The 27,656-nt window shown below is 41.9% G+C and overlaps 1 protein-coding gene across 7 annotated transcripts in view; it reads right to left on the reverse strand.

Moving 5' to 3' along the window:
* The window catches only part of ELOVL7 (ELOVL fatty acid elongase 7), a 94,629-nt gene extending 67,201 nt beyond the window's left edge, over positions 1 to 27,428 (reverse strand). For 4 of the 7 annotated variants that reach the window (XM_078004184.1, XM_078004188.1, XM_078004185.1 and 1 more), the window contains exon 1: positions 27,206 to 27,425. The gene's annotated coding sequence lies outside the window, so the exon portion shown is untranslated. Of the gene's footprint in view, positions 1 to 27,205 lie in introns of all 7 variants that reach the window. The other 3 variants (XM_078004187.1, XM_078004183.1, XM_078004186.1) reach the window with 2 other exon arrangements.
* Between the last annotated feature and the right edge of the window lie 228 nt (positions 27,429 to 27,656).

The raw sequence follows: 27,656 nt of genomic DNA on the forward strand, positions 1-27,656 counted from the left end.
CCTATGCTGCTATGGAATAATCACTAAAATATATAATTAATGCCAGACACAAGACAAATACTTCCTTGTATATGCACAGATCTCTGGAAAGAGTAATAAGCAACTGTAACACTGGTTACTTGAATAAAGTTAAAAATGAAAGCAACGATAAGATACATGTAGTAATGGTTCCTAAATTTTATGGCCATACATAGAAGGAAGTAAACTAAACAGTAATTATAATAATTACTCACATTTACTGAGAACTTGGTACAGGGCTTGAAGCTATAGCATACTAAAAACAGATAATTCACTACACAGAGAAGAAAACATCAACATAAGACAAACTTATCAGTAGACAGCATAGATTTAAGAAAATTTGAGGCTGGGCATGGTGGCTCATGCCTGTAAACCCAGCACTTCGGGAGGCTGAGGCGGGTGTATCACGAGGTCAGGAGTTCGAGACCAGCCTGTCAACATGGTGAAACCCCGTCTCTACTAAAAATCCAAAAAAATTAGCTAGGCATGGTGGTGGGCACATGTAATCCCAGCTACTAGGGAGGCTGAGACAGGAGAATTGTTGGAACCTGGGAGGCGGAGGTTACAATGGGCTGAGATACTGTGCCACTGCACTTCGGCCTGGGCAACAGGGTGAGACTCCATCTCAAAATTTAAAAAATAAAGAAAGCGGGGCGGGGGGGAGAGAGAGAGAGGGAGAGAGAGAGGGAGGGAGGGAGGGGGAAAGAGAGAGAGGGAGGGAGGGAGGGAGGGAGGGAGGAGGGGAGAGAGAGAGAGAGAGAAAGAAAGAGAAAGAAAGAAAGAGAAAATAAAAGAAAAAGAAAAGAAAAGAAAAGAAAACTTGATATAGACCTCAATATACTAAAAGTGAACTGACAGAAATCAGGTGTTATCTTTGTATCTCACTTCCTCATTTCTCAACCTAGCATAGACTCTTAAAAAAGCAGCTACTCAAATGTTTATGAATTAATGAATGAATGACTACTAGTTGAATAGATGGGATAGATGGATAGACAGATGGATGAGATGGACAATGTACTCATAGAAGAAAGAGTGGAAGCTGAAGGGTCATGATCTATCTCTGTTCCCATTCCCTTCTGACACTGAGCAAATTCAGTCTCCTTTTGCTTCCCTGTACAAATGAGAGGTCCTACAATGCATACGTGTTTAAGAACCACGATCATAGGCTGGGAACGGTGGCTCATGCCTGTAATCCCAGCACTTTGGGAGGCTGAGGAGGGTGGATCACCTGAGGTCAGGAGTTTGAGACCAGCCTGACCAACATGGTGAAACTCCGTCTCTACTAAAAATACAACAATTAGCTGGGTGTGGTGGCTGGCGGGCGCCTATAATCCCGGCTACTCAGAAGGCTGAGGCACAAGAATCACTTGAACCTAGGAGGTGGAGGTTGCAGTGAGCCGAGATTGAGCCACTGCACTCCAGCTAGGGTGACAGAGTGAGACTCTGTCTCAAAAAAAAAAAAAAAAAAAAAGAAAGAAAAAACCACAATCATAATGCCTACATGACTTGGTGGATAACTACCATTGTAGTAGACAAAATGATGCTCACCCCTCCCACCAATATGTTCAAAAGGGTTTCTACAGATGTAATTAAATTTATAGACCTTAAAATAGAGAGTTACCCTGGATTATCATGGTGGGCCCGATGTAATCAAATGCATCCTTTAAAGTAGAGAACTGTCTCTGGCTGGAAGAAGGATTTGAAGCATGAATATTCAATGCAACTTTGCTGGCTCTGGGATGGACTGGCCCACATTCAAAGACTGGGGAGAGGTTCCTAGGAGATAAGGGTGGCCTCTGACAGACAGCCTGGAAACAGGAACCTCTGTCCTACAGCCACAAAAAAAGTAAATCCTGCCAACAACCTGAATGAGCTTAGAAATGGATTCCAAGCTCCCACTGGAGCTCCAAAAGGAGCCTCCTAATAAGAGCCCAATTGACCAACACCTTAATTGGGCCTGTGAAACACAGAGCAGAAAAACCAGCTGTGCCAACCTGGAATTCAGACCTACAGAACTGTGAGATAATACATTCGTGTTATTTCAATGAACTTAAAAAGTTTGTGGTGATTTGTTACAGCAGCAATAGAAAACTAATACACTATCTTTCAGTTTAGTTTAAGAACCATTTGTTAAGCCTGTTCCACATGTCAGGCCCCGTGCCCCATGTCTGGGATAGAAAAATGGGTACACATTCTCAAGGAGCTCACAAGTACTTCAGCCCAATGGACAATTCTATGCAAGAAGTTAGCACAAAGCATTACAGGAGCACAGAGAGGCACCTAACTGGTATGACATCTTTAGATTCATGACTTCTCACTCCTCCAACACCCTCCCCTTCTATTATGCATTCTCTCAATGAGTTGGACCATGAACCTTATCACAAATCAGAAACTGTGAGCCATCCTTAAACTTCACTGATCCCTTAAGACCTGTGGTGTATACCACCTTTATGATATTTCTCCTAAAAGTCCCTTTCCCTTTCCTTCAACCCCAGTTCCTCCCCTCAACCCCTGACTGCTACTTCCTGAGCTTTATCATCTCTTGGCCACACACAGAAGGAAGTGAACTAATAAGTTTGTCTACTGATAAGTCTGTCTTGTGCTGATGTTTTCTTCTCTGCTTAGTGAATTATCTATTTTTAGTATGCTGTAGCTTTAAGCCCTATACCAAGTTCTTAGTAAATTTGAGTAATAATTATAATTACTGCCTAGTTCACTTCATTCTTTGTGTGGCCAAGATTACTGAAATCACCTTTCAACTAACTTTCCTAAATGAGCAGCCATCCATTGTACACAAGGCCACCAGAGTCATCTTCCCAAGGATTAAAGCAATCACACCATGCTCTACTTCAAAATCCTTCAAAGACTGCCTAAAGTTACTAAAAAGTCTAACTCTTTGGTGATGCTTAGCACCCTTCTAATCTCTAGTAGAGAAAAACTGTCCCTGCTGGACTTCTAACCCCAGTGCCTAGGCAGGGTCTGGCACATGGTTGATTCCCAAAAAGTATTCGCTGAATGAATGATCTCAACCCCACGTGACTCTCTAGCCTCATCTCTTGCCTTACAGCAACCTTTTCTACTATGTCCCCTCTATCCTCCAACTCAGCAGGCCTAAGTGCTCCTCCTTCCCCCTCTATCTATGCTCCAGTTTCTGTTCATGACTAAAAATCCTTGTTCGGCTGGCTGGGAAGCCTAGTTCACTTTTTACAATTCTGCCTTCCTCTAACATGCTTTCTGTTCTCCTTACAGCTAAACCACCCAGGCAAACTGTCCAGTCTCTTCTGAGCCCCTGACATAAGCTGTCCCCTCTCCTACCATGGCACCTATAGCAAATACTCTAGGGCAGTGGCCTGTGACCAGTACTGATGTACAAATTGTTTGTTACTAGATTGGTACCAGCTAAGTCCAGAAATCAAGTGTAAGCATTTAGAAATGTTTATAGCAATCTGACATTGCTGTGACATCCAAGGATGCGATGCCTGTTGAACAAGACATAGACCAGTTCAAGTGTTGCTGAATTTGTGAGGTGAGTCACATGTGGTGCAACCTGCATATTCATTATGTGCAATAGGACCATTGACTGATCCACGATAGGGAAAAAAAGAAAAAAAACAAATTGAAAACCCAGTTGGTCTATCACCACAGATAGTTTGAGAAGCACTTCTCTAATGCCTTCAGGCATGTTCTTACCTTCCTCCTTTGGGGAATGTTGTTTGCTGCCTGGGACAATGCAAGTGTCTAATAAATATCAGTGAATAAACAAATGAAGATGTGAATGATAAGAAGGATTTGTGAAAGATGTGAGACTGAGCTATTTCTTGGTGAAGAGTAGGAATTGGGTACTTTGGGGTGATATGATGGGCAAATGCACTGAGAAAGGAGTGCAAATGAGGAAGAGTGTGAAAGACATTGCATAGGCAATAGGAAGTGCTGAAAAGGTGAAATATTATTCAGAAGCCTAATATGTAAAAGAGCTCAACCACACAGGTCACCAGAGTGCTACCCACTGACAACCCCAAGTCTGTACCAGAAGAATCCCCTGAGTGCAAGCTTTAGCTATAGGCAAATCAGCTATGCAAAGGATGAATATGAGGGGTGAGCCTAAGAGCAAGGAGACCGAGTGGGGTTTCATTCCAATCATCCCAGTGATAAATCCTTACAGGCCTGAACAAGGGCAGAGATAGTTTGGTGAAGTAAATCCCAATGTGACAAGCCCAGGGGACATTCAGGTGGAGATGTTTAGCAGACACTTGGGAGGAAGGTCAAGGCTAAGGATACAGCTTTTGGAACTTCACATCTAGATGGTGATTAAAACCACAGTAATAGATGCATGAGAACAATAGTGGTCTAAAGAAAAATGCCTGGAGAATACCATCATTTAAAGGGTGGGCCAGAAGATGGAATCTCACAAAGAAGACAAAAAAGAAAGAGTCAAAAAGACATGAGGAGAACTCAGTACATGCAGAATCACGAAAACAAAAGTGGGAAAAATTCTGAAGAGGGAGGCAGGGATGAACAGGGTCAAATGCACCAGAAAGGTTCAGTGCATAGAGTTGAATGGTCTTCAGCAAATTCTCCAATATTCTAAATTTACTTGTTTATAGTCTGGACCTCTCTGCCCCCAAGAATGCACTATAATATAAGCTACTTGGGGGCAGGGATCTTCTTCTGTTTTGTGCACTGCTGCCTCTCTGGCATCTGAAACAGTGCTTGACATGTAACAGACACCAAAATACTTGTTGAATGAATGAATGGATGAACCTTCTCATAAGCAGTGTATGGGCCTGAGGTTGAGGGAAAGAGCTGTGATTCAGTCATATATTCTGTGACTGGAAGGAAGGGGAAATTAAGCAATGATAAGGCTGAAGCCAAAATGCAAAGGCAGGTGATTAATAGAAGGCATTGAACAGGTATTGTTCAAAAAGCCTGGCGGTGAAGGCTAGAAGAGAAGGAGAGGCAAAATCAAGTTTTATTAGTCTAAAGGTGATAATAGCTTGAGTATTTTTGCAGTGAGGGGATGAAAGAATACAGAGAAACAAGAAGGAACAACCAATGAAGGTCTAGAGGAGAAAATGAGAGGGGAGGGACAGAAGCCCTACAAGGCAGCATTCTCCCTCTACTGGAGCAAGGGTGATACTCCTCCAAGAAGGAAAACAGGAAAGAAGGATGTGAAATCGATGAGTTACTAAAGGGGAGGAAGCCTTCTCCAGGGCCTAAGTCTGGATTAGGGCCCTTCCTACATGTGCCCGTAGCACTTACCATGTCCAGTAATTGCCTAATTAACCTGCCTGGATGCAGGGCTAGACCATAAGCACCAGGAAGGCATGGACTATACCTGTCCCATTTACCACTCTATGCCCAATACCTAACACAGTGCCTGGCTTATCTAGGCCCTAATTAAATGTATAGTTGACTAAATGGAGACTAAAAATTAAAGAGGATTCACCAATAGATGCTTCAATTTTTCTAGCAAGTAGGAGGTGGGATCAATTGCCAACAGTTTATAAAACGGAGTTAGGTAGAGGGTTTTTTAGAGATTAGTGAAAGAATAGAATAGCTTTTCAGGGAAATGGAAACTGAAAATCCTTCCAGAACAAGTTTAAAGTAGTGGTTCTCAATCTTAGTTGCACATTAGAATCACCTAAAAAACATGAAGAACTACTGATGCCTGGGTCCTGCCTCCAAATTTCAGATTTAACTGGCCTCCATAGCCTGGGCCCTAGGATTTTTTTAAGTTCCCAGTTGACTCTAGTATGCAGCCAAGATTGAGAGTCACTGAGTGAAATACTTAAGTAATGCTGGTCAGGATTGAGACAAGACTGGAAATCACAAACTGATCCATTTACCATTTTACCCAGTTTTCCACCATACTGTTCAGCTGCCTGGGTATCCATGCAGAGGATGACTGTAGGATTAATTTGGAATTAGATAAATATGGAGGTAGGATAAATAAAAAATTAAGAGATCAAGGGAAAATTGTAGTCTCTGTAAGAGTGAAGAGAGGAAGGTATAAGAGAGTTGAGCAGCCAGAGACTGTGGCTTGAAAACGAGATAGTAGAGTTAATTATATCTTCTTGGCATATTTCTAGCTGATAAGGCTCAGAGATTGGCCATGAAGGCAGGTGGTTACAGTGCTGTAAAGGTTATCACAGTTGAGTCAGATAAGGAAAAAGGCCACTCACAAGTTGGCATCTGAAGGGACTTGGAAGTCTCCCAGAGCAACAGCAGGAGTGAGGATGGAGAAACGTCAAAGTCCCTAAGGCATGTGGGATTGAAGTGAAGAACAACAGACAAAGAGGACTAAGAAAGGCAGAGGCAACAAAGCCCAAGAGTGAGATGTTCAAAAAAGGAGATTTTTGTTTCATTTTCCTTTGGAAGTGAAAAAGTAACAGATTCAAATGTGGCAATGGATAGATAGGGGAATCCTGGCCAGTCCACCCAGACCTTTAAATATGGAAGAAAGCCTCCATTTCTTTCTACATAAAATTCATGACTACCTCATTTTCTAAATATATTCTAGAATCCAAATACTTTACTTTAACGGTGGCCCAAGCCACTGTTCTGCTTATCTGGATTGCTGCAGTAGCCTCTTAGCTGGTCTCCCTGACTTCATCTTTGTCCCTCTTTAATGTCTTCCTCACATTAAAAACAACAAAACAAAAACCCAAGTCATGTCCCTTCTCTGTTTAAAATGCACCAATATTTTCCCACCTCACTCACAGTAAAAGTCAAAGTTCTTATAATGGGCTCTATGGCCTTACATGATCTGGGCCCTGACTACCTCTCTGATCTCTGACCTTTCCTTCTTCTCACTTCTTTTTTTTCTTTTTTCTTTTCTTTTTTTTTTGAGACCGAGTCTCTCTGTCGCCCAGGCTGGAGTGCAGTGGTGCAATCTCGGCTCACTGCAACCTCTGCATCCTGGGTTCAAGTGATTCTCTTGCCTCAGCTTCCCAAGTATCTGGGACTACAGGCACACACCCAGGCTGGGCTCAAACTCCTGACCTCAGGTAGATCCACCTGCCTCAGCTTCCCAAAGTGCTGGGATTACAGGCGTGCGCCACCATGCCCGGCCTCACTTCTCATACTTAGCTTCAGCCACATTGATCCCCTTGTCCTTCCTTGAACACAGCAAGAATGCTCTGCCTCAAGGTATTGGAAACCACGGTCCCCACAACCTGTAGTTCTTTTCCTCCAGATATCTGCCACGGCTCATTCCTTCACTTTCCTCAGATCCCTGCTAAAATGTCACCACCCCATGAACATGCACTTCCCTTACCTTGCTTCACTTTTCTCCATCGTACTTTTCAGTGTTATATATATTTATATGTATTTCACCAATATTCTAAATTAACTTGTTTATGGTCTGGCCCTCTGTGACCCCAAGAATGCGCTATAATATAAGCTACTTAGGGGCAGGGATCTTCTTCTGTTTTGTCTGCTGCCTCTCTGGCACCTGAAACAGTGCTTGACATGTAACAGACACCGAAATACTTGTTGAATGAATGGATGGATGAACCTTCTCATAAGCAGTATATAGGCCTGAGGTTGAGGGAAAGAGCTGTGATTCAGTTATATTTGGAAAATGAGGATACAAGAGAGCTGGAACGCAATGGAACACCAGTCTCAGAATAAAGGACAGAGCTGAAAGTATGGTTAATAGTAACAGGAGCCAATAGAATATATAGCCAATAGAAAGGCTATAATACCCAGTAAAGGGTTTCTCTTTTAGTCAGTAACCAAAAATTACAAGAATGAGAGGAAGGGTGGGAATCAATAGCCTTAAATACCTTGCCTGAGACAAGCAAGAATTGGCAGCCATAGGTTCAGTCCAAGTAGGGACAGGAATAGGGCATGGAGCCCCATCAGGGGAAGGAATGCCCAGCAGTGGACACACAAGGCATGTGGACTGATGAATCCTATAGAGAGCAAAAAGCATGATGGTCTTTCCTATTACAAATCTGAACATAAGGGAGGTATTACATACATATACACCAAACAGAACGTATCTATATAATGTACAGGTAAGCCAGAAAGCGAGGAAAAATAAATGGTACTCAAGGAGAGGGGTGATTAAGAAAAGTAACCAACAGTAAGATCAAATTAATTCAACCTGTTTTGTATTTATGAGTACAGCTCATTTATCCAGTCTCATCTTGTAACGCAGTGTTTCATAAAAGTATTTTAGATAACTGAAATGCTTATCTCTAGGTGTAATCAAAGATACACCTGCCCAGATACACCTGTATCTGTGATTCTCATTTTTTTACTATAAAACATTTTTTTAAAGATTTCAATCATCTTATAACTGAACTTTTCTGGATGACTCAGGGATACTATTAAGAACAACAGTATCATAGCAGTGTCCTCTGGGACTACCCCTGTTTATGGCTATGGATCTTTGCCCTGCACTAAAAGTTCCAAATTGCAAGGCATTTCTAATGCCTGTGTCTGTTTTTTTAACAAATTTCCTGTCCCCTCCCTATCAGTTTGTTAGCCAGCCACTGCCCTTCTTACTGTTTGTTACTAGAATTCCTGTGTCTACAAAATCTCGCTCATTCTAATTTGTTTTCCCTAATATGCTATGGGATGGGAAATGAGAAAAACAACGATGTTGGAATGTTTAAAATAGTGCTAAATGGGCGGAGATTAAAAACTAGGGGGTTTCCCTCTGAACAGAGCACAGATGTACTCAAAAGACTTTTGGACATTGTTTTCTCTGATTGGGGATAATTTCTCTTCTTACTCATTTCCAGAAACATTTTAGGTACTGAAACTTCATGAAAAATGGCCTCTGGGTTAGCAGACTGTATCTGTATCCATACTACTTTCTTCAGTAGTTACATTGAAACAATTGTTATTAAGGTGTCTCAATTTTCTTTAACAAATTAAACATGAACACAGATTTAGGACAACAGAGGATCTTCATTTATTCCATGTCTGCAAAAAACATCTTTTTTTTTTTTTTTTTGAGACGGAGTCTCGCTGTGTCTCCCAGGCTGGAGTGCAGTGGCGTGATCTCGGCTCACTGCAAGCTCCGCCTCCCGGGTTCACGCCATTCTCCCGCCTCAGACTCCCAAGTAGCTGAGACTACAGGCACCCGCCACCAGGCCCGGCTAGTTTTTTGTATTTTTTTTGTATTTTTTTTGAGTAGAGACGGGGTTTCACCATGTTAGCCAGGATAGTCTCGATCTCCTGACCTCGTGATCCACCCGCCTCGGCCTCCCAAAGTGCTGGGATTACAGGCTTGAGCCACCGCGCCCGGCCCAAAAAACATCTCTAATTGAGAACAAAATTTATAATTTAGTTATTTTAGCTAAAGAAAACATTTTCCCAGGGAAAGTGTAGTTACACACCTAAGCTAGTAGACAAATTGATTTAATGCATAATATGTGTATACATTTGCAATACAATATTGCTAAAAATATCATTACTTAATTTTTAGGTTACATAATTTCGAGATTAAGGAAAAGATGCCAGAAACAACTTAGACTAATATTTCCTTCCACAATCTATCTGGATTATATATATATAGTTTAATTCAATATTACCTCAATGTAGGTTCCTCCAACTATGGCCCTTTCAAACAGCAGCTGAGCATCAACAAACAAACTGTAGACAATGCAAAATTAAAACAATGACTACCCTATAAAAAGCTGTCATGTCTAATATTTACAAATATCTTTTTACGTAAACACAGAAAAACATTTTCTTTCTAGACAATTTTATACAAGGTACTCAAATACCATGGGTTTTCTTCCTAGTTAGTTGGGAGTAGGAGAGAAATCCTGGTTATTCTGGCTGGCTTTATCTACTATAATGAGATTTCATACACTTGATGTTTGAAATAGCCCAATAATTTCTAAACCTTTAAATGCCCCATCATGAAAGAATTGCCCAGAAGAGTGAAAAGTCTCAAATTCTACAAATGAGCATGTAATTTATTAACTTAACCTGCAACGATTAATAGGGAATAGAAATAAAGGAATTTTCATGATCACAACCAACACATGCCCTTGACCTAGTTTCCCTAGGTGACCAGTTTTGGCACCACAACCCACCTGCGTTACAGACCCAACCTTGGCCTCCTATCCTTCCTGCACACCCAGACTCTCCCCTTCTTCACCTTTCTTTCATTCTTTCTGCCCTTCTCACTCCTTTCCATCCACAGAGGCACAACCTCGTCTAGGCTTTGTGCTGGACCAAGTCCTCAATTTCCCCCATTTTACACCCCTAGTTCCCTCTCCCCTAACAGTGTGTGGAGGCAGCAATCTGAATCCCCAGCTCAAAGCACCTCTCACCAGGTCCTTTGTCTTTTCAGAACCCTCTAGCAATTTGTTAGTGGAGTCTGGAACCAAGCTGGACCCCTTTTACCCCTCACCTTCACCTTGCACTCTGATTCCTGATAAACTAATCTTTCAGCCAAGTAAACTTTTTTGCTGTTCCCTGCATTCTCTCTGTTACACCCTCATATGGTAAAAATTATAACAGGAATAAATTATGCAGAGACTTGGAGGATTTAGCACTTTTCATTAAAAATTAACATATATCGGTCGGGCGCGGTGGCTCAAGCCTGTAATCCCCGCACTTTGGGAGGCCAAGGCAGGCGGATCACGAGGTCAGGAGATTGAGACCATCCTGGCTAACATGGTGAAACGCTGTCTCTACTAAAAAATACAAAAAACTAGCTGGGCAAGGTGGCAGGCGCCTGTAGTCCCAGCTACTCGGGAGGCTGAGGCAGGAGAATGGCGTGAACCCGGGAGGCGGAGCTTGCAGTGAGCTGAGATCCGGCCACTGCACTCCAGCCTGGGTGACAGAGCGAGACTCCATCTCAAAAAAAAATAAATAAATAAAAATAACATATATCTTTAAGAGCACAAAAATTATTTCTACTACTGAAATTCTAAGAATGGATTTGCTCTGCTTTATTAATTTAACAAAGCATATGCCTAATATCTCATTTTTACTTTACTTCAGGTATTTATAGCTTTAGAAAAATATATTAACTGTATCATAGTATGGAAACCTATGGAAACATGTCAAAATGCTGACTTTGATGCATCCAGTTCATACTTTTTCCCTGTGCTGAGCCCAAAAATGCATAAGAGATTTTTTTAAAAATCATTAGGCATAGGTGAACACTGCATTTTGAATTTAAATCATGACAATAAAGAAATAGCAAAGTTATTAAAATATAAAATGACACATTGTTTACCAATGTATTAATAGTTATCTACATGCAGTAAGCACAGCTAAATAAATTACTCCTATTGTTTTAAAACTTTTCTTGTGATTAGTTATACAATTTGCTCCTTAGACTGCATATCATCCTATTACCCAAGAATCTCTCACTACTTTAGTCATAACAAAGTGGTGGTTTTTAAAAATTTTCAGGTTGATCGACTATATGATGACAGTAAGGGACTATTTTTAACTTCTTAGGCATGATAATGGTATGGCTGTAATTTTTTGAAGTCCTTATTTTTAGAGGTATACTGAAATATTTACAGAGGAAATAAGATTAGCCATGATTCTAAGTGATGAGTATATCAGTTCATTACGTCATTCTACTTTTATAAATGTTTGGAAATTTCTATAATAAGAGTTTTTAAGAAAGAAATAAAATGTTTATGTTGGAAAGGTTTATATTTTATGTTTAGAGCTTACAAAAAAAGCATACTAGGAGATGGTTCTTGTTCCTCATCTAAATATTTCCCAATTCTTTTCCTCAAGAAAAACTTCAAGAAGCTTTTTAAAAAGGCTACAAGAAGCTGTAAACCAGTTTATCAAAATGTTAGCAATTGTTATTTCTGGTTGGTAAGATTATAAGGGATATCTGTTTTCTTTGTTGTTTAAGTTTGTTTTATTTGTTATTTTCTGTTATAAGTTTTCTATATTTCTAAAGTCAGCATATATTATTAATACAGTCAGAAAACGATCTGATTTTTCTGATTACATGGAAGATTTTTGCATGCCAAGTACAAAAAAATCTGTCTATATCATAAGTCCCTCTATCTTTTATATTTACCATGAAAAATATTAATGAACACATGAACACAAAAGCCTAGTTGTCTATAAATCTAACTGTCTGTGACAGCAGGATGGAAAGAGTGAGTTTTGATTGTCATAGGAGAAAGGCATACTAGAGAAGAAGATAATTCTGGAATGATGGAAAGGCTGGTAAGATTTTGGTCTCATTCTGGCAAGGCAGACATATTGACTCACACAACTGAGTGCTCATAATGGGCTCTCTAAGGGCAGATGATGCACAGGAGCCAGGCATTTCTGGGAACGTGACATACAATATCTTACACCACTTTCATTTTACATTTGGCTTAGGCAAGGTTCATGAGTGGCTACTGATATATAGTTTTATTTTGTTTTCTCTTGTTTTTATTTTAGATGGGCAGGGAGATAGAAGAGAGAAAAAGTTTATTCTACCCTTGAATAGAGGAAACATTTACTGTAATTTTGGCTCTTTGCCTCCTACATCATCTGCTCCTCTTTCTCCTCTCCTGATCATTTCATTTTGAGAAATCATTGTCTATTCTCTACATGAGGCCTGGCTGACAGGTTCTTAAAGTCCTTGCTCACAGTCACAGCTCAGGGCTCCTGAGAGTCAGACAGTATCAGAAACTGTCAGGTCCTTGAGGTACGGGACCATGTCTCTATTCATTTATTCAACAAATATTTGGCACCTGCTATGTGCCAAGCAGCCTTCTTGACACTAGGGATACAGTGAGATCCCTGCTCTCATGAAGTTTACATTCTTGTGGGAAGACATACAAGTAAACAAAGATACAAACATAAAAATAAGACAAATAGTGGCAAAAGTGATGACGAAAATAAAGTGCAACAGAGTGAAGTGATAGTAACTGGGGCAGAGGGCTGTAATAGTAGAAGGGTAGTGAGAAAGAGCTAGAATACTGGGGAGGATGTGGCAGCCGAGTGGTCCTGAAGGACAACAGCAGAGGAACAGAAAGCAGAGCACAAGGACAGTGATGCTGGATGGCACAGAGAGATGGGCACTGATGGTCTTCCAACCTCAGTAAGGTACCTGGGTTTCATTCTGGGTACAAGAGGAAACCATCAGAGGCTTTTTTTTTCTTTCTTTTTTTTTTTTTTTTGGTAGTATGACTATTCATTTTCCAATTTTAAAATTTATAGTAAAATACAAATAAAATTTACCATCTTAACCATTTTCAAAAGTATATTTCAGTATTAAATGAAATACATTCAGACTGTTGTGCAACCATCATTACCATGCATCTCTAGAACTCTTCATCTTGTGAAACTGGAACTCTCATCAGAGGCTTTTAAGCAAAGCAGTGACATGATCTGTCTTACATTTTAAAAAATAATTTTTGCTTGGTAGAGAATTGATTGTGGTAATACAGCAGGAGTAGGAGTTCCCTGAAGTAGATGGTTCAGGATGTATTTTGTTGACATAGCTGACATGAGTGCTACTAATTTACATATGGGCATGAGAAAGAGAAAAAATGAGGAGAGATGACTTCTAGATTTCATATGTCCAGTGTCTAACACATTGCAAATAGCTAATGTTTATTACATAAATGAATGAATACTGATTTAACATGTAAAAAGTAAAAACCTTTCTTCCTAGACAAGTAGGACAACAGAAAGGAAACTACTATGGACACAGGAGATTACCTTTTTTCTACTGTCTGACTATAATAATCATGTCCTTATAACATGGATAAAGTCTGTACAGTCGGTTCATGTCAACATAATTTGCCTAATTTCAATATTATCATTAAAGGTCAACCCTTTATAATGCATACAGTAAGTTAAGTTTTACTAAGCATTTTACATATATTATTTCATCCCTTTCTAAATAATAGCTTTTAAAATTTGAGACTATGGTGCTATGGGTCACCTCTCCAGAGATTACACGAATACACAAATGGGATGTTTTGGGAGTTTATGGACCTTCTGAAGTCCATCCATAGAGCAGCCTGAAGTTTTAAAAGGCTCTGCTCCATCTAGCGCTAGAGTTTTTATTGTATACATCATCAGGATAATCTTATTAGCCTAGCCCTGGAGTTTTTAGAGAAATGCTTTCAAAGAGTTTACCTTCATTAACATTCACAATTAGTGAGTTATCAAGAACCAATATTAATTTTTAAAATATCTTTGCATCTTCAGCAAAACTGTTAAAGTATTATCCATAAAGCGATTCAAGACCCTCTTTATTAGAGCCAACTTGATAAATTCCTTTTGCACTTTACTTCTAGGACAAAAAGTACCTTATATATTTATGCTTTTTTTTTTTTTTTTTTTTTGAGACAAGAGTCTCACTCTGTTGCCCAGGCTGGAATGCAGTGGCGAGATTACGATTCACTGCAACCTCCGCCTCCCGGGTTCAAGCGATTCTCCTGCCTCAGCCTCCTGAGTAGCTGGGATTACAGGTGCCTACCATCACGTCCGGCTAATTTTTGTATTTTTAGTAGAGACAGGGTTTTCCCATGTTGGCCAGCATGGTCTTGAACTCCTGACCTCAGGTGATCCACCCGCCTCAGCCTCCCAAAGTGCTGGGATTACAGGCGTGAGCCACCACGCCCGGCCATCATATTCATGCTTTTTAAAAAGCAAAAAACAAACCATTAGAGTTGTGGTTACTCTTTCAATATAAGCTCTTGGCTAACCATTAAAATCTACTGTTCCATTTATCACAACTGCATTACCTAGATTTTCCCCTTCTATGCTCAGATCTTAATATATTTATTGCAAGTATTTCAAGTCCTTCTGGGAAAAAAGTAGAATGTGAATTATATATGATCATATTTAAAATTTGCAATATTCCTATTTCATAAGCATATTGGCTGCCTCTCCCAAACCAGCAATTTTTTTCTGAAGATAAGAAAATAAACTCTAAGGCAACATGTAGTAAGCAGCAAGCTGTATAGTCAGAATCTTTATATTCTAGGAATCCAGGTCTGCCAGCCACCACTCAGATGTCCTTGGGGAAATTCACTTAAATTTCTTGGAGCCTCAGAATTTTTGGTCTCTAAAAGTGAGTTTAGAGCACACGCCACATGCAGTGTTGCAATCAGAATTGAGCAGCAACATATATTTGCCTATTAATAAGGAGATGGCAACTCATACTTGCTCTGTGCTCTGTCTACTGATGAAATAGTAAAACCAAAGGACTGGGGATTGATAGGTTTTTTTTTTTTTTTTTTTTTTTTTTTTTTTTTGAGACAGAGTCTTGCTCTGTTGCCCAGGCTGGAGTGCCGTGGTGCTATCTAGGCTCACTGCAACCTCCGCCTCCCGGGTTCAAGCGATTCTCTTGCATTAGCCTCCCAAGTTACTGGGATTACAGGCGCCCACCACCACACACAGCTCATTTTTGTATTTTTGGTAGAGATGGAGTTTCACCATGTTGGCCAGGATGGTCTCGATCTCTTGACCCGTGATCTGCCTGCCTCGGGCTCCCAAAGTGCTGGGATTACAGGCATGAGCCACCATGCCTGGCCGGATTTTTTTTTTTTTGAGAGTGCACACCAAAGCAATGTGCACCAACTCTCCATTAACCTTGCCCCTTCCCAACTCCAAAAGTGCCACTTCCATGAGTGAGATACTCAGGCAGTCACCTAATGGGGATAAACTCAAGTGCTAAGGGCAGAGAATGAGAAAAGGAAGAGGGCTGTTAGATAAAGTCCAGGGCTTGGGCTAGGTAACTTAGTCACATCTGCTAAAATAATACCGCTTCTTCTTTCACACCTTTACTCATGGTTCAGGCTTAGGTTTTATAATACATAGGCCTCAGGACTAGGCACAGCATTGCATTGACTCAAGCTTCAGTTTCTGTACTTGTAATACAGGGGAAGCATAATCCTCGCCCTGCCATATTCTACAGTAAGTCTACAGTAAAATATTCTACAGTAACATCTGTAGGAGTAATTAATGTTGTTACTTGTAGACAAAGATGGAGGTGGGCAATCCAAGAGCTTCAAAAATTTAGTGTCAAGTCATATTCAGAATTAAGGCTAATGATGAAAATATGACTATCAGTTAGCACCTGGGCTCTAGTTGGGAGAACTTGTTTCTGGTCCCAACATACTAAATAGGCTTGTGATGTTGGCTAAAATGAAATGGCATCATGTCCTCAACAGCATAAAAGGTCAGCCTGAATGACCCCTCAGGTCCTTTGCAGCTCAAAACACTAATGTTTCTCTGAAAAACGACCAACATGCTCATGTCCCAGCAAAAGCTTCACTTCTCAGCTCCTTGGGTGGGACAATGATGAGAGATGTCCCTTGGGACTGAGTGCCCGGTGTCCACAGAGATAGCAGACTCTTCATTAACACTCCCTGTGTTGGCTGCCTCCTTTTCCTGTCTCACTTCCCCACTCCCCAACTTGTGGTACTGTCTAGGATTACCTCTCAAATAAGTTGTTTACACTAAAAAAAGAAAAAAAAATTAAACCTACATCAGAAATTAAATTCAGTTTTAAAGTACTAAGTTAGCCGGGCGCGGTGGCTCAAGCCTGTAATCCCAGCACTTTGGGAGGCCGAGACGGGCGGATCACGAGGTCAGGAGATCGAGACCATCCTGGCTAACACAATGAAACCCCGTCTCCACTAAAAATACAAAAAAATTAGCCGGGCGAGGTGGCGGCGCCTGTAGTCCCAGCTACTCGGGAGGCTGAGGCAGGAGAATGGCGGGAACCCGGGAGGCGGAGCTTGCAGTGAGCCGAGATCGCGCCACTGCACTCCAGCCTGGGCGACAGAGCGAGACTCCGCCTCAAAAAAAAAAAAAATAAAATAAAATAAAAATAAAGTACTAAGTTATAAAGTAGTAAGCGCACGAGCACTGAAGTTCAGACTAAACTAGGTCTGATTCCCAGTGCTATCACTAATCACGTGACCTTGGGCAAGGTTCTTCACTTCCATTTGTATCAGTTTCCTTGCTTATAACATGGGAACAATACCACCTTCTAGGGCTTCTGTGAGGATTAAATGAGATAAGGCATAAGTAGACTTTAGCACAGTGGCTGGAATATAGCCAGTGCTTAATTGCTAATGTTATAAAATATAAAATGATATTTTATAATTATAAAAGTATAAAATTAAAATTAAAAGTATAAAATTAAAAAGTATAAAATATCATTTTATATTTTATTATTGTAAAATATCATTTTATTTTTATATTTTTTTAAGTTTGGCCTTTTTTCATCAACCTACTCATACTTCAGAAAAGCATAACTATACTTTTATAACTACTGTTTCAATCTAAAATAAGTTACACCTTGACCAATTCAACTTGTCAGCTTAATAACACTAATAAATTTTTCAAGTTTAATAAACTCTAGCTAATGTTATACTATGTATTTTTGCTTTCAGTTTTTATGTAAGCCATTTAATGCAGGTAGGAACCAGCTCTAAGTTCTGCATATTGGCTCACATTATTAAAATAAACTTAAATGTTATATAGATGTTACTAATGAAAGCCCAATTTAAAATAAGAAGCATGAGCCAGGCAGAGTAGCTTAAACCTGTAATCCCAGCTACTTGGGAGGCTGAGATGGGAGGAATGTTTGATGCCAGAAGTTTGAGATCAGTTTGGGCAACACGGTAAGACACTGTCTCTCAAAAAATCACATAAAATAAGAAGTATGAGTTGATTATATACCATTAGTACGGTATGCTAAATGAAGGTTCTGACTACGTACTACACTATAGCGTAAACTATTACAGTCAGACTAACAGGAGCAGGAATTCTGACTAGTTTTGATTAGTTGATTGTTAAAAATTTATTTATAGCAAAGAATCAGAAATTTATTTAGATACTATAAACATTTACTTTTTCTTAAAAAATATAAATAGGTATTAATTCTCCAATTTTCCAAAGTAGTCCCAAGGGCTGGGCACAGTGGTTCACACCTGTAATTCCAGCACTTTGGGAGGCCAAGGCGGGTAGATCACTTGAGCTCTGAAGTTCAAGACGAGCCTGGGCAACATAGGAAAACACCAAAACACAAAAATTAGCCGGGTGTGGTGGTGCACACCTGTAGTCCCAGTTACGTGGGAGACTGAGGTGGGAGGATCAATTGAGCCTGGGAGGATCAACTGAGCCCAGCAGGCAGAGGTTGCAGCAGCTGAGACCATGCCACTGCACTCCAGCCTGGGTGACACAGTGAGATCCCATCTCGGGGAAAAAAAAAAGACAAAGTAGTCCCAAGGCTGTCCTTGGGGAAGAGCTCCTCGCCAATATTTTTCCGATATAAACCATACCTAGAACTTATCTTCTACAGTTTCCAATTTTAACTTTCTAAGTGAATTGAAAACAAAACAAAACAAAATAAAATAACACAACTACACACACTTTTCTGGCAAGCTCAGGATATTTTTCAAATTTTTACAATTTCTGTTTTTTTATTTAAAAAAATTTTTTTTAGACAGGGTCTCACTCTGTCATCGAGGCTGAAGTACAGTGGTGCAATCATAGCGCACTGCAGCCTCGACCTCCTGGACTTAAGGGATTCTCCCACTTCAGCCTCTGGAGTAGCTAGGACTACAGATGCATGCCACCACACCCCGTTATTTTTAAAATTTTTTGTAGAGATGGATGTCTCACTATGTTGCCCAGGCTCGTCTTGAACTCTTGTCCTCAAGTGATCCTCCCACCTAGGCTTCCCAAAATGGTGGAATTACAGGCATGAGCTGCTACACCCAGCCATCTTTCTGATTTTTTTAGTTTTCCTGACCCCTTAGTGACTCACTTTTATGGAACCTTTCCAAAGAATTCAACATTCCTTTCATAATAACAATATTCTTTTTTTGCACTTACATTTCATAAGTTTATGCACATCTAAATTATCTATCACAATAACAAGTATAACTGGCACTAACATATTTTCAATAAATACAATAAATTGTTGTTAAGCCAATAACCCAGCAGTTGGAGAAGGAAGGAGACTACTAGAAGCCAGTGTTCACCATGCCTGGGCACCACCCCATGTGCTTATAGGGAAATGAAGAGTATAGGCTCATTGGTCAACTGTTAGATATCAACGGGATTATATTTGAATCAGGATGAACCATATGCAAACTGCCAACATCCAACTGTTTATTCACCTATAGAAAGGGCAACTGTGTATGTTCAACCATATATATACACACACACACACACACATACACACACTTTATTTAAAAACACTGACTATATTTTATGTTAAATATCACATCCACTACCATTTTTTTCCTTTTGAACAATGAATAGTGGTTCTCACAGCTTGATTTAAAAAATTCCATTCCACATTTGCTTAGGAACTCACCCTAAGCTACTGAATAATCAGTCACTGGACTCTGGATTCCTAGGAATGCCATTTCTATCTTCTTTCTTTCTGCAAGTTAAAGTCACACCTGTTAGAATTACAAAGAAGAGGATGAAGGATGAAGCTATCAGCTGTGCTTTCTAGCTAACTGAATGATAAGCGGCAGAGGGATTAAAATGTGGGTCAACATTGTTCAATGGCTGGTTTATTTCTGAGACATAAATCTTTCTGTCCTGCAGGATGCAGCACAGCACTGTCTGCCTGAAGAAGGCACAAAAAGACAGGTAAGATGAGGGACAGAGAAGTCCCTGAGCAGACTTAAAATAAGTCATCTTTAAGTAATAAGTACCCTTTACTTTTGTTCTGCCCTTGTTAGAGCATTTAATTAAAATAAACACACAAACAAATCACAAATGTGCTATTAGGACAAAACCCAAAAATTTGGGAGAGAAAGAAGGAGAAGGGTTGGGGGATGGGGCTGCATTTAGATTAAGGGCTGCTAATGAAACTCTCTTTGTCTAGATCTCACATTTCTACCATTGACCCTAAAAAGTCTGTATTTATTTTTATGGTTGCCCTTATGCCCTCACAAAACTATTGTAAGATACCAGAGTACTAGGGCCTCCTATATTCTCAAATATATCAATCCACAGAGTAAGTATTCAGAGGGGGAAGAGCCTAAACCTTGTAATTACACCTCAGTTGAAACCCTGGCTGCATACTTCTAACAGTGTAGCCTGAGCACCCTTTCTGCTTTTTTCACCTTTCTGTACCTGTGCATATGATAAGCCAGACTTTGCTGGCTTCAAAAGATTCATTAGAAAATACATGTAAAGAGACTCACTGCAGGACGGACGCAGCGGCTCATGCCTGTAATCCCAGCACTTTGGGAGGCCGAGGTGGGCAGATCACCTGAGATCGGGAGTCGACACCAGCCTGGCTAACATGGTGAAATCTTGTCTCTACTAAAAATACAGAAATTAGTCAGGCGTGGTGGGGAGGCGTGGGAGGGTGCGCCTGTCATCCCAGCTTGTCAGGAGGCTGAACCAGAAGAATTGCTTGAACCTGGGAGGCAGAGGTTGCAGTGAGCCGAGGTCGCAACATTGCCCTTCAGACTGGGTGACACAGTGAGACTCGTCTCAAAAAAAACAAAAAACAAAACAAAACAAAACACAAAACTCATTGCAACTATTACTTATGCCTAAAAGATGACAAACCTTTCACCCCATAATTTTCAATAAGATGTTTTAAATGTAAATGCAGCCTTGAGTATCCTGTAAGGACAGAGGTACAGATGATGCCTATGAAGTTGATTTTCTGTTTCAAAATTCACATGCAAGCTAAGCATAATCAAGATATTTAATGTCGGCTGGGCACAGTGGCTCACACCTGTAATCCCAGCACTTTAGGAGGCCAAGGCAGGTGCATTGCCTGAGGGCAGGAGTTTGAGACCAGCCTGACCTAACATGGAGAAACCCCATCTCTACTAAAAATACAAAATTAGCCAGGCATGATGGTGCATGCCTGTAATCCCAGCTACTTGGGAGGCTGAGGCAGGAGAATCACTTGAACACGGGAGGCAGAGGTTGCAGTGAGCTGAAATCACGTCATTGCACTCCAGCCTGGGCAACAGGAGCGAAACTCTGCCTCAAAAAAAAAAAAAAAAAAAAAAAAAAAAAAATATATATATATATATATATATATATATATATATATCTCTAGTGTAAACAAGGAAGGTAGCTGTCCTTTCCAAATCAGATAGGGAAAGGAAGGAGATACAGGCTTGATGGGAGGAGGAGAGGTTTCATAAAGGTGAAATGACAAGCACCAGAGAGATACAAAACTTAACAGGTCCTTTTCCTTCTTATAGGCTTCCCAGGATTCCCCACTGACGTTATGACAAAATTTAAAACCTTTTTGGGGTCAAACAACGCTCTCAGTAAGCCTGGCCTCTACATGCCTAGGCAACTTCAACTTACACCCTCTTCTTGGTTACTTTAAAGTATCTGCATTTGCCTGATTGCACCTGCACTCTCTCTCCCTAGATTCTATTTCCCACTCCTCATTCCTTTTCTCAGCTGCCCTAACTCACACTCTTCCTTCTATCCTCTCAGAAGGACTTCCTGTCTGCCCACCTCTGCCTTGCTTCCCCAGGACCTGGTGTGTGTATATCACAGCACAGTTTATCATACTGAACTGTAATTTTGTAACTTACGTTTACTTATCTATAATTCATATGGACCTGGACTGGCTTTAGCATCCTGCCAGCCACTTTGCCTGACACAAAGCTAACACTCAAATGTTTGTTGAGTATGCAGCTTCTGAAACTCCCCAGTTTTATCTAGGTTTGGCTCTATTACCCTATATTAGAAAGTCCAGGAAGCAGGGCTGCTGGTGTTCATGGCTTAAGTAGCTGCTTATCCAGATTGATTAAGATTTGTCTTTAACACGGGGAACTTGTAAGCTATGTGGAAACTTATTTCATTTGAATAATAGTCTGTATAAAAATATTTAGGGGTCAGGCGTAGTGGCTCATGCCTGTAATCCCAGCACTTTGGGAAGCTGAGGAGGGCAGATCACCCAAGGTCAAGAGTTCAAGAGCAGCCCGGCCAACATAGTGAAACCCTGTCTCTACTAAAAACATAAAAATTAGTCGTGCATGGTGGTGAGCGCCTGTAATCCCAGCTACTCAGGAGGCTGAGGCTGGAGAATCACTCGAACGCAGGAGGCAGAGGTTGCAGTGGGCAGACATGGTGCCATTGCACTCCAGCCTGGGCGACAAGAGTAAAACACTGTCTAAAAAAAAAAAAAAATATATATATATATATATATATATATATATGCATATATTTATGATGGGCCAGGCATGATGGCTCATGCCTGTAATCCCAGCACTTTGGGAGGCCGAGGTGAGCGGATCATCACCTGAGTTCAGGAGTTCGAGAATAGACTGGGCAACATGGTGAAACCCCGTCTCTACCAAAAATAGATAAATAAAAAATTAGCTGGCCATGGTGGCATAAGCCTGTAGTCCCAGCTACTCAGGAAGCTGCGGCAGGAGAATCGCTGAACCCGGGAGACAGAAGTTGCAGTGAGCCAAGATTGCACCACTTTACTAGTCGACAGAGCAAGATTCCGTCTCAAAAAAAAAAAGAAAGGAAATTACGATGGTATGTCAACTTCTATCATTTACAAAAACAGTGATTTCACTTGCCAGTGTAGTAATATGTACTTTTAGAAACCAATTAGAAATAATGGAAATTTCAAATTTTTTAGAAGACCAATGTTATAAAATGCCTAACTGGTATTAGTTTTCAACTTTTCGTAACTGCCTGGTCAAAACTGGATGAGTCACTGAAACACATGTAAGACATATTTCTAAAACTATGTTTATGGCATGCTTCTTTCCATGCTATATGATGTATCTTATTGAAATTCTGGCTATTCTCAGTTTAACATGCTAACATTTACCATGGCTCCAGAATTATGTGTTTGGTAAATAGTATCCTTCCAGGCCATGTACAATGGCTCACATCTGTAATCCGAGCACTTTGGGAAGCTGAGACAGAAGAATCACTTCAGCCCAGGAGTCCAAGACCAATTTGGGCAACATAGTGAGACTCTGTCTCTATAAAATACACAAAAAATTAGCTGGGCATGGTGACATGTATCTGTAGTCCCAGCTACTGGGGAGGCTGACGTGGGCGGATTGCTTGAGTCTGGGGATTGAGGCTGCAGAAAGCCATGATTGTGTCACTGCACTCCCGCCTGGGTGACAGAGAGAGACCCTGTCTTGGGGGAAAAGAAAAACATCCTTCCGTATCTTAAAACTGATAAGCACAAGTGGCACATCATGGAGAATAAACAAATCTCAAAAATTAGAAAAAATCTTACTTTCTCAATTTGTCTAGAAATTATTTGCAGATAGAGGCTTTCTTTTATGCATATTTGAAGACCCTATGGCTGGCTGAATTGTGTGCCCCAAAGAGGATATGTTGAAATCCTAACCCCCAATACCTCACAGTGTCCTATTATTTGGAAATTGAATTTTTACAGATGTTAAAATGAGGTCATACTGGAGTGGGGTGGGCCCTAAATCCAATATGACTGGTGTATTTATAAGATGTTTATGTGAAGACACAGACACAAAGGGAGAATGCATATGAAGACAGAGGCAGAGATTAGAGTGATGCTGGCACAAGGAATGCCAGAGATTGCTGCTGTCACCAGAACCTAGGAGAAGCATGGAACAAATTCTCCCTCAGAGCTTTCAGAAGGATTCAACACTGCTGACACCCTAATTTTAGACTTGTAGCCTCCAGAACTGAGACAATAAACTGCTGTTTTTTCAAGCTACTCAGTTTGTGGTACTTTGTTATGGCAGCCTGAGGAAACCGATACAACATTTAATAATACTGTTCATGTTTAATTGAATTGCTGTTACTTCATAGAGAGACAAGTTAGGCAAAATGCATTGATCCTCTTTTTAAAATGGCTTTTAGGAATCTGACAATGGGTACTGAGAACCATAAAAATAACCATACTTGCTGACAAAGTAATTCTACTTCTGGAACAGTATCATTAGGAAACGAGTCCCAATTTGTAAAATGATACAGTTGCAAAGATAAGTATTACTATAACTTAGGTTGTTTACAATTTGTTGCTAATATACTTGTCCAACAATAGAGTTTTAGTTAAGTAAATCACATTATAATTACTAGAATACAAACAATATGAGTTCTGAAAATTACATAAGATGAAAAATGCTTACTAGGTATTATATGGAAAACACAGAATACTAAGAAAAAAAATCCTTTCCTTTTTTTTTTTTTTTTAAGACAGTCTCCTTTGTTGCCCAGGCTGGAGTGCAGTGGCATGATCTCAGCTCACTGCAACCTCTGTTCAAGCAATTCTCCTGCCTCAGTCTCCCAAGTAGCTGGGATTACAGGCATGTGCCACCACACCCAGCTAACTTTTGTATTTTTAGTAGAGATGGGGTTTCACCATTTTGGCCAGGCTGGTCTCAAACTCCTGACCTCAGGTGATCCACCTGGCACATCCTTCCAAAGTGCTGGGATTACAGGTGTGAACCACCGTGCCCAGCCGGAGAATACTAAAATTCTATATGGAGTATGATGTAGGAAAATACGCATAGAAAAAAAGAGAGAGACAAAAGCACCCTGGTTAAATATTCATTGTGGTAGAATTATGCTCAGTGGGTCAGAACTCTCTTCTTGGCTCCCTGATTTTACCCTTTTGGTACCAATTTCCAGTCTCATTTTCTCCTCTCCTCAAGCCTCTCCATGCACAGCCAATTCTTTCTTGGCAATGCCTCTTGGGAGCAGTCCAGGCTCACTTCACCTTACACAGGTTTTGTGAAAAGATTCCTATTTGGCCTGACTGTAGCCTATCTATGGCCAGAATAACACAGTCATTCTACTGCTGAATACATCTACTGTGTTAATCTGTCCATTTATGTTTTATGCACTTTTATGTATGTGCTGTTTTCCAATAAAAAGGGTTTTTTTCTTAACTTTCTGCGTTTTCATATTTTGTTTTGTCAAGATAAGGATAAATGGTTCTCCGCTGATTTGCCCTGCTTCATTATACCTCTAAATGTAATGTTTCATCAGAACAGCAGGGTACCTGTTTGTGACAACAGAGTGAACACAGGCCTTTCTCTCCTTCATCTACAATGTCTACCAGCTCCTCCGCGTTTACCAATGCAAACTCCTTAACATCCTGTAAAACCTGGCTTAAAAATTTCCACCATCATCAAACCTGCCTGATCCGTGCTACCAAAATTTATACTGTATCATATTCTATATGTATCAAGCAACTACTAGCTGTAAGGCCTGAAGATTTAATGTCCTAAGCTGTTTGCAATCTTTTTGTGGAAAGCAAACATAAAAGATGATAACAAGTAGTAGAAAAGGGCATATGATGTGTTCAAAGTGGGGAAGAGAGTGGTGAAGAGAGGATGGGATGGGTGAGGCTGATAAAGGCTAGAAGAGACCATGTAAAAATTGGATAGAACATATTTAACGAATGGGAGAGGAATGGCATGAGACACCGTGGAGACCAGGATAATGGCAGGACCCTTAATGCAAATGAGCATCTAGAGCTGTTTTGGGGAAAAGCCAGTCAAGTCCAAGTAGAATATTATAATGTGCACTGAGAGATGTTACACTAAAACTGAAGAAGACATGGAAAGCACAGAATCTTAAGCCAGATAAATACAGGTGACAGATTAAGTAACAAAGTCCCATAAATCTATTTTTCTTAAAAAAAAGAAAAGCCAGGGGGAGCGTGTGGGGATCCTAAACTAGTATAAAGACACATAAGAAGGAAAGGAGGGACCTGAGATTGACAGCCTGGTCAACGATGCCTGAAACAGCACAGGACTTCAGAAAATAAGGACGAGCAAAGGAACTCTAGGTGAGGCAGTGTAGGACAGTGGTTAACAGCTCCAGTGCTGGAGACAGAACTCCAGTGCTGGAATCTCCTACTGCTGAGATGGGTGTGGCCTTGGGTAAGTTACTTAACCTCTCCGTGCCTCAGTTACCTCATCATTAAAATGAGAATAATATTAATATCTACTTCCCAGGATGGTTGTGAAGATTAAAAGCTTTAATACAAGACCTGATATCAGTGCCTGGCACCTAAGCACTGATAAATGACTGCCACGGGGTGAGGGGTGGATTTTATTTGGTTCTCAGTGACCTTGGGGAGACCAATTTCTGAACAGTAGTACGAAGGGAAACTACAAAGAAAGGGAATTGAATAAGCTGGTGCGCGGTAAGAACGCAGACGCAGCCACCAGGTATCGATGACCCTTTGGGAGCACGTAAGCAATAAAAGCGAGGAGCGAAATAAAGGGTAATCCGAGAACACAGGGTTAAAGTGAACATGCTTTCCAAGGGGAGATCGTAGCAAGAGGGAAAAGACCACTGGCGAGGAACTCGGGTCGCTAAAACTGTTCTTCAGTCGGCGCGGGACTAACTACACAGGGAGTGGGACAGGTGTAAAGACCCGCTCCTTCCCATCCCGAGTTCCCCAGGGAGCTCCAAAGAGCGCTCTCCTCCGCACCGGGTGAAGTTTGAAACAGCGCTGACTTGAAGGGAGAAAGCCCATTTCCCAACGAACCAACGATACCTGGGACGACAAAACAACAGGCTTTCCTGTTTCCATCTCCGGCAGGACCTGTTCCACGGCTCTGTATTCATCAGCCTCCTCCCGGCCAGCAGCAGCCACCGGGACAGGATGCGGCTCGGGGAGCCGAAGGGACAGCGCCCCAAGTTCATCCGGCCGCGGGAGCAAAAAAAGCTCCCAAAGGGGAAGGAAGGAAACAGAAAGAAAGGGGCTCCGGAATTTGGAGGGCTGGCTAGCGAGACCAGACCCCGGAGCTGGGACAATGACCTCCGCGTCCAAGGTCGAGCAAGTCCTTCTCCCTCCCAGTCCCGCCGACGAGCACCTCTGTCCCTCCCGCTCCGCAGAGCCGGCGCCGCGCGGGACCCCAGTCCAGGCTCCGCTCCGCAGCGCGCCCACCGGGCCCGACCTTCCCTTCAGGATGCTGCCAGGAGTGGGCTCCTGGAGAAGGCGCAGGTGAGCGCCGCGGCCCCGCGCTCTGGCGGAAAAGGGCCTCGGCCCTCCCCACGCGCAGGCGGCGGGGACAGAACTTCCCAAACGCCTCCCGAGCCCAGGGAGGGCCTGGCCCGGCTCCCGGGGCCCCCGCACCCGGGCCCCACTTCTCGCTCGCCGCGCCCAGGTTCCTCCATCCGGCTGCTCCCGACGCCGTTTCCCTCGGCTCTGCCTCCCTCCCCCGTCTCTTCTCCTCCGCGCCCCGGGAAAGTTTGGCCCCTGCCCGCCGGCCTGGAGCCCCGCACTCACCGCACAGGGAGCGGAGCCGAAGCGCCCGGCGCGCGCGGTAGAGAGGGCGGCGGCTGGCAGTGCGAGCGCGGAGCTCCTCACAGCGGCCCCTGCTGTCCCGGCCGCCGACTGGGCTGGAAAGGGGAGGAGGCCGCCGGGTGTCACCTGCCCGCTATCCCACCCAGACGCGTGACGCGCGCAGCGCCGCCCCCTGCCCGCCGCCGCCAGGTGCCCGCCGAGGGCCGGGGGGAGGAGCCGGCGCGGCGCTAGGGGGAGCGGCCGGGAGGGGCGGGGGCCGCCCTGGCGTCGCCTCCGCCGCGCGCCGTGACTGTACTGGGGCTCACCGGCCCCTCTGGGCTAGCGGGGCTGGTCGTGGTACCGATGACCTTTCTTTCCGAGAGCAGATGCCATCACTTGGGGGACATCTCCAGGCTGACATAGCAGAGTGGAAATTGTCGTCACGCGTGACTCT

The sequence above is a fragment of the Macaca mulatta genome, chromosome 6 (assembly GCF_049350105.2).
Source record: "Macaca mulatta isolate MMU2019108-1 chromosome 6, T2T-MMU8v2.0, whole genome shotgun sequence".
Lineage (NCBI taxonomy): Eukaryota > Metazoa > Chordata > Mammalia > Primates > Cercopithecidae > Macaca > Macaca mulatta.